The sequence below is a fragment of the Calonectris borealis genome, chromosome W (assembly GCF_964195595.1).
Source record: "Calonectris borealis chromosome W, bCalBor7.hap1.2, whole genome shotgun sequence".
NCBI classification, from domain to species: domain Eukaryota; kingdom Metazoa; phylum Chordata; class Aves; order Procellariiformes; family Procellariidae; genus Calonectris; species Calonectris borealis.
In genome coordinates this window covers 44,322,697-44,335,710 of record NC_134351.1, presented here as the reverse complement: position 1 = coordinate 44,335,710, position 13,014 = coordinate 44,322,697, and the positions used below count along the sequence as shown (strand labels likewise).

The 13,014-nt window shown below is 42.9% G+C and overlaps 2 long non-coding RNA genes across 2 annotated transcripts in view; both read left to right on the top strand.

The window, feature by feature from the left end:
* The window catches only part of LOC142074891 (uncharacterized), a 350,231-nt gene that overhangs the window by 64,234 nt on the left and 272,983 nt on the right, over positions 1 to 13,014 (top strand). The window lies entirely within an intron of this gene.
* The window catches only part of LOC142074892 (uncharacterized), a 33,351-nt gene continuing 25,145 nt past the window's right edge, over positions 4,809 to 13,014 (top strand). The window contains exon 1 of the long non-coding RNA XR_012670738.1: positions 4,809 to 4,883. This is a non-coding gene — a long non-coding RNA (uncharacterized LOC142074892). The remainder of the gene's footprint in view (positions 4,884 to 13,014) is intronic.

Here is a 13,014-nt window from a genome sequence, read left to right as displayed (position 1 = left end):
AATGTTGGGACTAGAATTACATTGTCTCTCTGAGAAATTAGTAAAGTCTGTCTCCTTTATATTCATTACTTGCAGAAAGCTCTTTCAAAGAATATTAAGGATCCAAAATGAAGCGTTCCAATTTTAGTAAATGTAAGAATTAAGGCTGCCTGTCAGCCTCGTGCATATGCACTGTGATAATTTGTTTTAACAGGTTTTTGCATGTAATTTGTAGGTCTTAAAAAAGCAAAGCTGAAAAGCAAGTTCTATAGAAGAACTGGATTGACACTCCTCTGTCATCACTTGGTGGGAATTTATAGATCCATAGCACAAGCACATCTGATATTGAGTGCCCTGAGAGTCTGCTCCATGACTGAGACTCTTATGTGTTACAGTAATGAAAATGAGGAAAAATAACTGAGTAACTACTAGCAGGTGTAGGATTTCCACCTGCTGTGTATGTGCCAGCCACTAGAGGGAGGAGGTGATGTGCTTTGCCACTGGATGTCACTAGGATTTGTTCACAGCAAAGTGATTTAGCAATCTCATTCTGGGGTCTGAAGTTAACATATTCTTCTCATTCAGTACCAGCCCTGCTTTTTTCCCCTCCTTTTGACTACTCTGGTTTTGGTAGGTTCCTTGTCTCCAGTCTTTACTCCACAGCAGTCCCCATGCTCCCTTCCTGCTGGAGGCCCATGCCTTTTGGCCAACTGGTGCCAGTTCTCCTTCTCCCTCCACCTGGATTCTTTTTTGATCAGTGTCTGCTCCCCTTCCTGCTTCTGATCCTGCTGGAGGTTGTGCTGTCTGCATCACCTGCCTTCGTCTTTTCCCTTGCTGTGCACCCCCAGGAACAGCAGTGTGAGCACTGACTACAGCACAGGAGAGTTTCCCAGCTCATAGTCAGCGAGGGCAAAACGGACAGACAAACAAAAGGGGACACAAGAGCAAACAAACAGGGACGAACTGCCTGCTCTGCTGCAGCAGACCTGCAGTGGAGAATAAGAGCACAGTACAGGTAGAGCTTAGAAGTACAAAAAATCTTTTTACAAGCCTGTACTGATCATATGCAAAGAAAGACCTTTCCAGTGCATGTTGCAGCAGGTCAGTACAGTGCAACAGAGAGCACAAGTGAAACAGCAGAAATCTGAGTCGGTTAATCCACACCTTTCTCTGCAGGCCTGCACAGGCTGACTGATGTGAGCCTGGGTTCAATTTAGCCATTTTCAGAATGACATATTGAGCCATTGGCTCTTAATGGAGCTTATTAGCTCAGACACACTGTTGTGCTGCAACTGAAATCAAGCTAGATCATATCCAGATGCTGGGCTGTGTTGGCAGCATGCTCTTCTGTGCACCTAGTTCAGGGATTAGCACAGGCACAGCCAGCAGCCAGAGGAACTTGCCTGAACACAGTAGCCTTGTCAGAAAGTATCAGAAGGCCCTCCCTTGATTCAGTGTGCATCTCCCGGCCAAACTTTGTGTCCTCTCCAAAGCATGCAAATGCAAGAACTTCTCAAGAAGGAAAGGTTGCAAGAATGTACAATGTCAAAAAAAGTGTTTTCCCTAATCTGTTTTAGAAGCGTAGAATCATAGAATATCTCGAGTTGGAAGGGACCCATAAGGATCATCACGTCCAACTCCCTGCTCCTTGCAGGACTACCTAAAACTAAATCATATGACTAAGAGCATCGTCCAGATGCTCCTTGAACTCTGACAGGCTTGGTGCTGTGACCACTTCCCTGGGGAGCCTGTTCCAGTGACCGACCACCCTTTCAGTGAAGAACCTTTTCCTAATGTCCAATCTGAACTTGATGCAGCTTCATACCATTTCCTCGTATCCTATCGCTGGTCACCAGAGAGAGGAGATCAGCACCTCCCCCTCCGCTGCCCCTCTTGAGGAAGTTGTGGACTGTGATGAGGTCACCCCTCAGCCTTCTCTTCTCCAAGCTGAACAAGCCAAGTGGCCTCAGCCGCTCCTCATAAGTCTTGCCCTCGAGACCTATCATCATCTTGGTCGCCCTCCTCTGGACACACTCTAATAGTTTGATGTCCTTCTTATATTGAGGCGCCCAAAACTGCACACAGTACTCGAGGTGGGGCCGCACCAGTGCAGTGTAGAGTGGGACAATCGCCTCCCTCGACCGGCTGGCTATGCTGTGCTTGATGCACCCCAGGACACGGTTGGTCCTTTTGGCCGCCAGGGCACACTGTTGACTCATATTCAACTTGCCATCAACCCAAACCCCCAGATCTCTTTCCGCGGGGCTGCTCTCCAGCCTCTCGTCCCCCAATTTGTATGTATAACCAGGATTACCCTGTCCCAGGTGCAGAATCTGGCACTTGCTCTTCTTAAATTTCATACGGTTGGTGATTGCCCAGCTCTCTAGTCTATCCAGATCTCTCTGTAAGGCCTCTCTACCCTCGAGGGAGTCCACAGCTCCTCCTAGTTTAGTATCATTGGCAAACTTACTTAATGTACATTCGACTCCTGCATCCAGATCATTTATAAAAACATTAAAGAGTACTGGCCCTAAAACTGAGCCCTGGGGAACCCCACTGGTGACTGGCCGCCAGCCTGATGTAACCCCATTTACTATAACCATTTCAGCCTGACCCGTCAGCCAAGTCTTCACCCAACGTATTATGGACTTGTCTAGCTGTATGCTGGACATTTTGTCCAGAAGGATACTGTGAGAGACAGTATCAAAATCTTTGCTAAAATAAAAAAAAAAACCCACATCTACTGGCTTCAAATAGATGGGTGACCTTGTGATAAAAGGAAATTAAGTTAGTTAAGCAGGACTTTCCCCTCGTGAACCCGTACTGGCTATGATCAATGACTGTGTTGTCTCTCAAGTGTTTTTCAATAAGTCCCAGAATAACCTTCTCCATAATTTTACCAGGCACTGAAGTGAGACTGACAGGCCTGTAATTACCAGGGTCTTCCTTCTTACCCTTCTTGAAAATTGGGACAACATTTGGCAGCTTCCAGTTGACTGGGACCTTTCCAGACTCCCAAGACCATTGAAAAATAATGGAGAGAGGGTCTCGCGATAACATTGGCCAGCTCTTTCAGTACCCTGGGATGAATCCCATTGGGCCCCATAGACTTATGCGCATCCAGCTGGAGCAGCAAGTCTCGAACAAGTTCAGGGTCGGCTGGGAGTTTATCATCCCCTCAGTCACGGTCTTCCAACACAGGGCTCCGGGGGTCCCAGGGCCCATCATCAGTGTTGAAGACAGAGGCGAAGGCGGCATTAAACGCCTCTGCTTTGTCTATGTCCCTATTTGTGAGGTGACCGACCTCATCAAGTAATGGACCAATGCTATCTTTGATCCTCCTCTTGCTGTTAACATATTTTAAAAAGCCCTTTTTGTTGTCCTTCACAGTGCTGGCCAGCTTGAACTCTAATCGAGCTTTGGCCACACAAATTTTCTCCCTGCAGTGGCAAACAGCATCTCTGTAGTCCTCCCGTGTCACCTGTCTTTGCTTCCAATGTCCATACACTTTCCTTTTCTGTCTAAGTTCTAGAAGGAGATCCCTGCTCAGCCAAGTCGGCCTTCTGTCCCGCTTGCTTGACTTCCAACACTTTGGAATTGCCTGCTCCTGTGCTCTTAAGAGATGGCTCTTAAAAAGTGACCAGCAGTAGCACTACTGCTGGTGAAACGTTCGTGCAGAAAAAACTGAATCGGGTATCCACCTCAAAAGGTTTTGATGGGAATGTTTTAAAATGTGGCTAATTGTCATGCAATTGAAAACACTGGTTTAGGGTTGGAGCTAGCTGTGTTTAGCATATTGGCCATCTGCAGCTCCACTGGGGACAGGACAGGAGTGCTAGCATTGGCTGGCTGCAAGGGTTTGGTACACAGCAGAACAAGTCTTTCTGAAGGTGATCTGGAAAAAGTTCCTCATAAGCTTCTGCCTTTGCTCAGTCTGCACAGAAGGTAGTTACGTGTAGTTTTGGACAGATAACTTCAGCTAATTGCAACAAGAGGTATGCTATTAAACATTTTTTTTTAAAAAAAAGTTTTCTTGCAAGTGTTATGGGGACAAGTGCATGTGACCGCATGAGTATATTTTAAAAGAGCATTTGTGAAATCTGTCAGCGGCCTACTGTTTTATTGAGAGACCTTTTGAATGGAGCTGCCCTTGAGGCAATTTCTTGAAGGCACCTTTGAAGGCAAATGCTCAAGTATGTTTTTTTGGGATTGGTTGTTTATATGCATATTTGATTACCTAGATAAAGGACTTGACATTTGTGGTGGAACATTTCATAGTGAAATTGATGGAAATTTCTGGTACTTAGCTAGGTCACTTAATTTTTAGTCAGTGCCCAAATTTTAGGCTCTCAAATTGGAAATTTTTACTACAATTTTCTTATTACTGATGAAAGCTCATAATAATTTTTAGTTTTCCTTTTGTTTTATTTAATACATCTGATTTGCATATCAAAAGCTTTTAAAAATCCTAAGATTTAAAAACAAAAAGTGTCCCAGTTACATATTCTGCTTCATACAGAATGCTTAGAAGTCTGAAGCAAGTTACTATTTTTTTTCCTCTCTGTGGACTTGTACACAGGTATTGTTCCCAGAGGGAGTCTAAGATAGTCAAGTATATGCACCAGCACCAGATTTCATATTTGTTTTTATTTAAATCAATTTCATCTTAAGTCAAAAACTGTGTGGCTACTGTAAATCACTTCATTCAGTAGGACGGTAATGTTTCGGTTCTAACCGAAACTCCTTTCATAACTCCTATGCTAAAACATGCGACTCTTGCTAAACCTTCTGTTCACTAGAGATGACATTATTTTAACTTGCAGTCTCAACCCAAGGAGCCTGAGCCCAACCCCAACAAGCCCCTGCAGTCCATGCAGTCCTCTGTTCGCTTTTCATTTTTGGAGGTAAGCGAGTAAACTTCCATCATTGATGTTTTCTTCTGCATCCAAAACCTGACAATCAAAACATATTGCAAGGAGAAAACTGAAGAAAATCAAATATGTCTGCGCAATCCGAAAAATGTTTTACTTGACCAGGTGTTGTTCTCAAGTTAAGTATTTTATGGAAAAAAATATAGGGTAATCCATATTTTGAGACCTAGTATGGAGATTCAAGGTACTAATGCATAATTCTGCGTTGCTCTGACTTTTTTTGATCAGGAATGTATCTGCTATTGAAATGTTATAGTTTGCTTCCTGTGATTGTACCTCAAATGATGTTCTATCATGTCCAAAGATTAAGGTGAGTTCAGAAGTGAGGGTGATTCATGAAACCCATTGTTATTTTTTGCTTACCCGTGAGGCAGTATTATGCTCAGTGATGTCAGATGCCAGAAGAGTTGAGTGTCCAAGATGCACATCCATTTAGAAGAACATAAAGTCGTGTATAGTAGGTCAGTAGTGCTGTTTCTTCTTCAGGACTAGGAGGATTTTAAGCCTTATTTCTAATACAGTAATGTTTTAGATGAGCCCTAAGCAGCCACATACATCATCCTTCTCATTCTCTTTTTTTCTCCTACTACTACCCAGTTCATACAAAAGAATAGGGTTTTATTGTACTTGTCAGAAAGGTGATAGTTCTTATGAGATCAGAAAATCATTAATTGATCCAAAAAATACTATGTAACACTTGCTATTATGGTAAAATTATCATAATAATAATTGAAGGATGTTTCTGATACAGAAAAACATTTTTTTCCTTCTTTATTTTCTTATTAATGCAAAAAATTAAATTGCAAGCCAGGCCTCTCATAGGTGTGAGTTACTGGGATTCTGCTCCATAGGGAAAGTAGTTTTTCAAATGAGTTACTAATCAGTTATTGATGCTTCATGGATTAAAAAAAAAAAATTTTGGTTTTGATCAAAGGTTTCACTTGATACTGTGAGGATGAAGGAATCTTAGAGAACTATCACCTTGTTAAATTACATAATAAGGTGCGTTTGTGCCTATTTGGTACCACCTCTTGAACGTAGCATGGCAGAAGTTGCTTGGATGTGTTATTCTGCTTCAGCATACTTTAAAGTTAAAACCAAACTGATACTTAAAAGTCTTTATCAATGAAAAATACAGATTATCAGTTAATCTCAGGAAAAAAGTGGGAATGAGAAATTAAGTGGAATGGGATTATGAAGTCATGCCAACCATACTTTAAAAAAAAAACCAAACAAACAAAAAAACAAACTCTGAGGCCAGTGTCATGTAGGTGGACAAAACTGGAATTTGATTGACAGTTTCTGTGTGCACGTATATATGTATGCTTACATACAGATAGATAGATATATCTATAAAAAAAAATTGTCTATGTAATAGGTGAACTGTGATAAGGAAAAGCACCCAAAGGAAACCTCAGAAGTAAAATACATTGACTGTACAATCCTAACTCTCTCCCAACAGCTGCCTCTGAGTTTTATCTCCCTAATTGCATAAGCTTCTTTGTGGCTTGAAAGACACAACTATCAAAGACAGTCAAGGAAATTAATTTTGAGTGACTGTGAGGAATTGAAAAATAACAACACAAAAGCCCCCAAGCACCCCAAAACATGTAAGAAAGATTGCTGCTTACTTTGTGGTATGTATGTATATATGTCTTAGGACCTGTGTGTATGTTTATGCATGCAGCTTTGCCACTCTTTTCTTAGAATCATAGAATCATAGAAAGGTTTGGGTTGGAAGGGACCTTTAAAGGTCATCTAGTCCAACCCCCCCCTGCAATGAGCAGGGACATCTTCAACTAGATCAGGGTGCTCAGAGCCCCGTCCAACCTGACCTTGAATGTTCCCAGGGATGGGGCATCTACCACCTCTCTGGGCAACCTGTTCCAATATTTCACCACCCTCACGGTAAAGAATTTCTTCCTTATATCTAGTCTGAATCTACCCTCTTTTAGTTTAAAACCATTGCCCCTTGTCGCTACAGGCCCGGCTAAAAAGTCTGTCCCCCTCTTTCTTATAAGCCCTCTTTAAGTATTGAAAGGCCACAATAAGGTCTCCCCAAAGCCTTCTTTTCTCCAGGCTGAATAACCCCAACTCTCTCAGCCTTTCCTCATAGGAGAGGCGTTCCATCCCCCTGATCATTTTTGTGGCCCTTCTTGTTATTCTTTGCGTCCCTTGACAAGTTCAGCTCCAGCTGCGCCTTGGCCTTCCTGACCCCATCCCTACACAACCGGGCAGCGTCCCTATACTCTACCCAGGATACCTGTCCCTGCTTCCACTGCCTATGCATTTCCTTCTTGCCCTTTAGTTTGACCAGCAGGTCTTGACTCAGCCATGCTGGTCTCTTGCCTTCCTTTCCTGATTTCTTACACCTGGGGATCAAGAGCTCTTGCGCTCTATGGAAAGCATCCTTAAAGATCTGCCAGCTCTGTTCTGCTCCCTTGTCCCTGAGGGCAGTTTCCCAGGGGGTCCTATTGACTAACTCCTTGAACAGCTGGAAGTTTGCTTGCCTAAAATTCAGGGTCCTGACTTTACTCTTCGCCTGTCCCATGTCCCTCAGGGCTGCGAACTCCACCAGTGCATGATCACTGCAGCCCAGGCTGCCTCCAATCTTGACGTCTCTGATTAGCTCACTTGCGTTGGTGACCATCAGGTCCAGTATCGCATCCCCTCTGGTAGGGCTGTCTATTACCTGGCCTAAGAAATTATCTTCAGTGCACTCCAGGAGTCTCCTGGATTGCCTGCAGCTCGCCGTGCTGCTTTTCCAGCAGATGTCGGGGTGGTTGAAGTCCCCCAGCAGGACGAGAGCCTGCGAGCGCGATGCCTCCTGTAGCTGGAGTAAGAAGGCTTCGTCAGTAGGCCCCCCTTGATCGGGCGGCCTGTAGTAAACACCGACCACAAGGTTCCCTTTGTTGGCTCGGTCTCTAATTCTTACCCATAAGCTTTCAACCTGCTCGTGGCTATTCTTCAGAGACAGCTCTTCACAATCTATCCATTTCTTGATGTAGAGGGCAACCCCTCCACCCCTCCTTCCTTGCCTGTCCCTTCTGAACAGCTTGTAGCCATCCATAGCCACACTCCAGTCATGGGATTCGTCCCACCAAGTTTCAGTAATGGCAACTAGGTCGTAGCTTTCTAGCAGCATGGTGGCTTCCAGCTCCTCCTGTTTGTTGCCCATGCTGCGTGCATTGGTGTAGAGGCACTTCAGCTGGGCTGTTGGCCATGTCACCTTTTTAGAGGAACACACCTTAATTCCTTTGAGGTATTTCACTGGTCTTTCCCTGTTGGCTCCTATTACCTCAGGAGCCCCTGGCTCATCTCCGTAAGACTTCGTGTGCTCCAGTGTACCCAGCACGTCTCAGAGCAACAGGCTGAGGGCCCTTGCTAGCACCCCGTCTCTCAAACCTTGGCGTGTCGTCCCATGGCTTGTCTCAGGCAAGCCCGATGTTATCCCCTTCCCCCTTCAAGTCTAGTTTAAAGCTCTGTCAATCAGCCCCGCTAGCTTGTGAGCAAAGACCCTCTTCCCCCTTTGAGAAAGGTGAATCCCATCCGACGCCAGCAGGCCTGGTGCCGTGTAGACCATCCCATTATCGAAAAACCCAAAATTCTGACCGTAACACCAGCCACGGAGCCACTTTCTCTGGCTGCATCTCTTTTTCCCCTGACATTCCTGCAGGGCCCCACACTATACCAACTTCAGCTTTTGAAACACTTTTAAAGCTTTAAATTTTCTGAGCCCTGTAGAGTCACAACAGAGGAGAAGATTTTGTGGTTTTATTTTTGCTTGTGAATCATCATCAGTATTTTATTGAGTGACAGGCAGTTACACCTGTATAAACCTATTAGCATCTTAATGGGGTTGCATAGGTGTAAATGAGGGTCCAATTTGGGAACTGCACAGCTGTCATCTGTGAGCATGGGTCCCCTGGAGAATCTTTACTGTTGGTTTGCCACCCAAAAGGTATATATAGGGATGTGAATTTCTAATCTCATGTGTTTTTTTGGGCTGGTACTAAAGAAAGTGCAGTTTTACTTGCTGCACACTGCTGTGGAATCAGAGAGGCTAAGCCTGCGTTGTTACGGTGATGTTTTGTACAGCTTCTGGAGTAAAATAAGAATAAAACTCAATTTGCTGATATGAAGATTCGGTTTTAAGTACATTTTTAAAAGCTCTCAGGAGAAATCTGCATTCTTGTATGTGTCTTCGAAAAAAATATGTGGAATATGGCAATTTGATTTGTGGTTTGTGCTACTTGATGTCATTCAGAAGAAAGATTTTTTTTTTTTTTTTTTTTTTAGATCAAGTGAAGAAAGAACAGCAGCCCCTTCTCCCTACAGCATATTCCAACTTAAAAGGATAGATAACAGAATTTTACAGGGCTTACCAGAAATATAGTTCTTTACAGTAGTGCTGTGTTTTTCTTTTTTTTTTTTTTTCCCCTGTATGTGTAAGATGCATCTTAGGAAATCAAGAAAAGTTCTTGTGACAGCTATTTCCTGTGGTAGTCTGAAAGCTACTTTTTTCATTTGTGGAGAGAGCTTGTCTGAATCATTTTAAATGCCATTTTGTTGATCTCCTCTCCCTGAACTCTTATAAAGATCCTTCCAAAGCAGTTGTGTGCTGGTTTTATTAAATCTTTTGGCCTTTTGGGTTGTATTTTGTATGTACTGTTGAATGTTAAATTTTGAAGTTAGTAGTTTAGGCTTTCTAAGCATTTTGAGGAGGTAATATGAATTTGAGTTTGCAAATTACAGTAATTGTGGAGTGGTGCTGTAACACTAGGATGCTGGGGCTGGAGACAGTAAAGAGTTTTTATTTTATTTTTAAATATTGTTAGAAAAAAATTCTTTCTAACATCTTCAAAGGCTGCACAGTCATAGGAATGACCTGAACAGAGATTTCTTGAACTACTTTACTACTTTCTAAAGCAGAGAATGAAAGTCTTCTAGAAGTATTTTCCACTGAGATATACCCTCATAATTTTAATTATTACCGTAATTTGATGTGCTGCTCAGATTACTTACAGATTTGAAGCCTAAAATGTTTAAGTGTTCACTGGCTAATCTGTGAATGTTTTTGTCATACAGCTATTAAAGACAAATGACCTGGTATAGTCCTTTTTGAAACCAAAACCTGGAATTACTTTTTGAGCAGATTTTTGTTTACCTTTAAGTCAGATTCTGGTTTCTCTTAACTGTTATAGGTGATATCATAATAAAGAGCTGGTCCAAGCTTTTAATCACATCCCCCATGTCTTGTTTGAAAGATGAGAGTGTGAAATGAAAGCAAGATGTGGAGAGAGGAGTTCTATAGAAAATATTTTATTTGGGGTTTTCAATTAAAAAAAAATACAGTGAAAGTTTGTAATATTTACAAAAAATATGTCACACCTAAATCAGAAATTGGAGGAAGGGAGGGAGGGACAGCATGAAGCTCTGCTTGGGGCCATGTAAAGACTAGGTGAGTACTCAACATGTTGCTTATGTTAGGAAAATCTCATTCCCTAACTATTGTACCAATTAGTCTTTACAGTATGAAATTGTATTAACTTTCTTAAGATATATAGTTTACATTGTATACTGCATAGTCATGGTTAAGTCAGCATGACTAAAGGACCCCAGCTCACTGCAAGGAGGAGAAGGACAGCCCCCACCCTGAAGAATAAAGGATACCCCTGGACTACCGAGATAACGCCAGCATCCTAGCCCCTCCAACACCTCTGTGAAACCCTCCCATTATCTGGCATCATAGATAAGTAACTGTAGCAAGACTGACTACAGGGAAGTTTAGATCAAGAAAGAAGCAGATGGATGATGACACCATAGAATTATAGTTGCTTTGCAAAACAGTAGTATGTGCGTGTTAAGTAGTGATTGGTCAAATCATGTTGTACCTGAACACTTGAAAGGTATAAGAACTATGTGTAAAACCGCATTCAGGGTGCCCCAATTTGAATGGGACACTTCATGCGCATGAAAAAAAGAATTACTCTTGTAATTCTATACTTTGCGTTCTAGCCTCTGTCTTTGGTCGGCATGGGCCAGTTGCAAAATTTTCATGACACTTAACTGCCTTGAGGCATAGGAAATACTTTGACATTCTTAAAGCTTTAAGTGAGGAATGCAGAAGGAGGTGTGCATCAGAAAGGCACTGCTGTCCCTGCAATGGCCTTTTCTAAAGGCTTCATTATTTCTGCTCTACACTACGCAACTTGTTTTCACTGCTGTGTAGGCTGAATTGCTTTGCAATGAAAGTTGGTGATCCCTTAGGGAAAGTATCTTGCTTTGGTATTAGCTTATTCTTCAATACTATTAAAGTGATAACTTCACAGCTGCAAGTTCTAAAAATTCTTTTAAAATGAACATTTTGGAAAAAAAGTGGTAAATAAGAATGTAAGAAGCATGAGACATTTTCAGAAGAATACTGAAAACAGACCAAAAAAACCCAAACAACCCCACCCCCCCCAAGTACAAAGCTTCTAAGTACCTTTGTTCTTCAGATATCTTATTGCTCCTTATGCTTGCTAGTGTGGTGGGTTGACCCTGGCTGGACACCAGGTGCCCACCAAGCCACTCTATCACTCCCCCTCCTCAACTGGACAGAGGAGAGAAAATATAATGAAAGGCTCGTGGGTCGAGATAAGAACAGGGAGATCACTCATTACCATCACAGGCAAAACAGACTCGACTCAGGGGAATTAATTTAATTTATTACCAATCAAATCAGAGTAGGGTAATGAGAAATAAAAACAAATCTAAAAACACCTTCCCCCCACTCCTCCCTTCTTCCTGGGCTCAACTTCACTCCCGATTTCTCTACCTCCTCCCCCCGAGTGGCACAGGGGGATGGGGAATGGGGGTTGCAGTCAGTTCATCACACATTGTCTCTGCTGCTCCTTCCTCCTCACACTCTTCCCCTGCTCCAGCGTGGTGTCCATCCCATGGGAGAAAGTCCTTCACAAACTTCTCTAACGTGGGTCCTTCCCACGGGCTGCAGTTCTTCACGAACTGCTCCAGCGTGGGTCCTTTCCACGGGGTGCAGTCCTTCAGGAACGGACTGCTCCAGTGTGGGTCCCCCACGTGGTGACAGGTCCTGCCAGGAGCCTGCTACAGCGCAGGCTCTCCACAGGGTCACAGCCTCCTTCAGGGCACATCCACCTGCTCCAGCACAGGGTCCTCCACGGGCTGCAGGTGGATATCTGCTCCACCATGGACCTCCATAGGCTGCAGGGGGACAGCCTGCCTCACCATGGTCTTTACCACAGGCTGCAGGGGAATCCCTGCTCCAGCACCTGTGTTGTCCGAAAAGTGGATTCATGCCCGGCATGCAAGTAACCAATTCCACACGCTCAGGAGAGATATTGTTTTATTCAGGCCTGGGTGCTCGGTGGACTTGCCACAAATCAAGCACACCTGGCCTAGTCACCTTTCTGTTTATATCCATGCTTCTCATACATATTTTAAATTTCTCTTTTACATATTCATTACATTTCCGAGAACTAATTATAATATTACATCATCTTAAACACATGCGCACTAATGCCTTTAGGGTTTCCTTGAGGGTCTCGGGTGGTCTCTGGTGGTTGGCAGGGTAGTGAACTCTTCATGAACTTATTTCCTCTTTACCTTATAGGGTCGCAATTTGTCCCTGAGCCATGCTTGGACCACGTTTGTTTATAGTTTCCAAGGTTATTCTTCACTAGAGCCTAACAATGCTTCCAGGATACACAATTTAGACTAGTTACAATTCTACACACCTGCAAACACAACACCTGCTAGTTACCTAACTTCTAAGCAACAAGTCTTCATTGTTTAGAATTACAGAAGCGAACAGTAAAATTACAGAAGCAAGCAGTATGGAATAGTAGATACTGTACCTACTACATCAATTCCCCCCTTTGAGACTTATGATGTTGAGCATCACGAGTCTCACATCATTTACTTATAAGCATTTGGTCTACAAAAAGACATACATTAAATCATACAACAAATAATTATAACTAAGATGACGATCAGTATTGCAAATAAGAACAATTGTCTGTGCCAATTTAAATTTGGAATTTCTATCTTATTTTGGCAATAGAAATTAGGATTCAGCTTTACT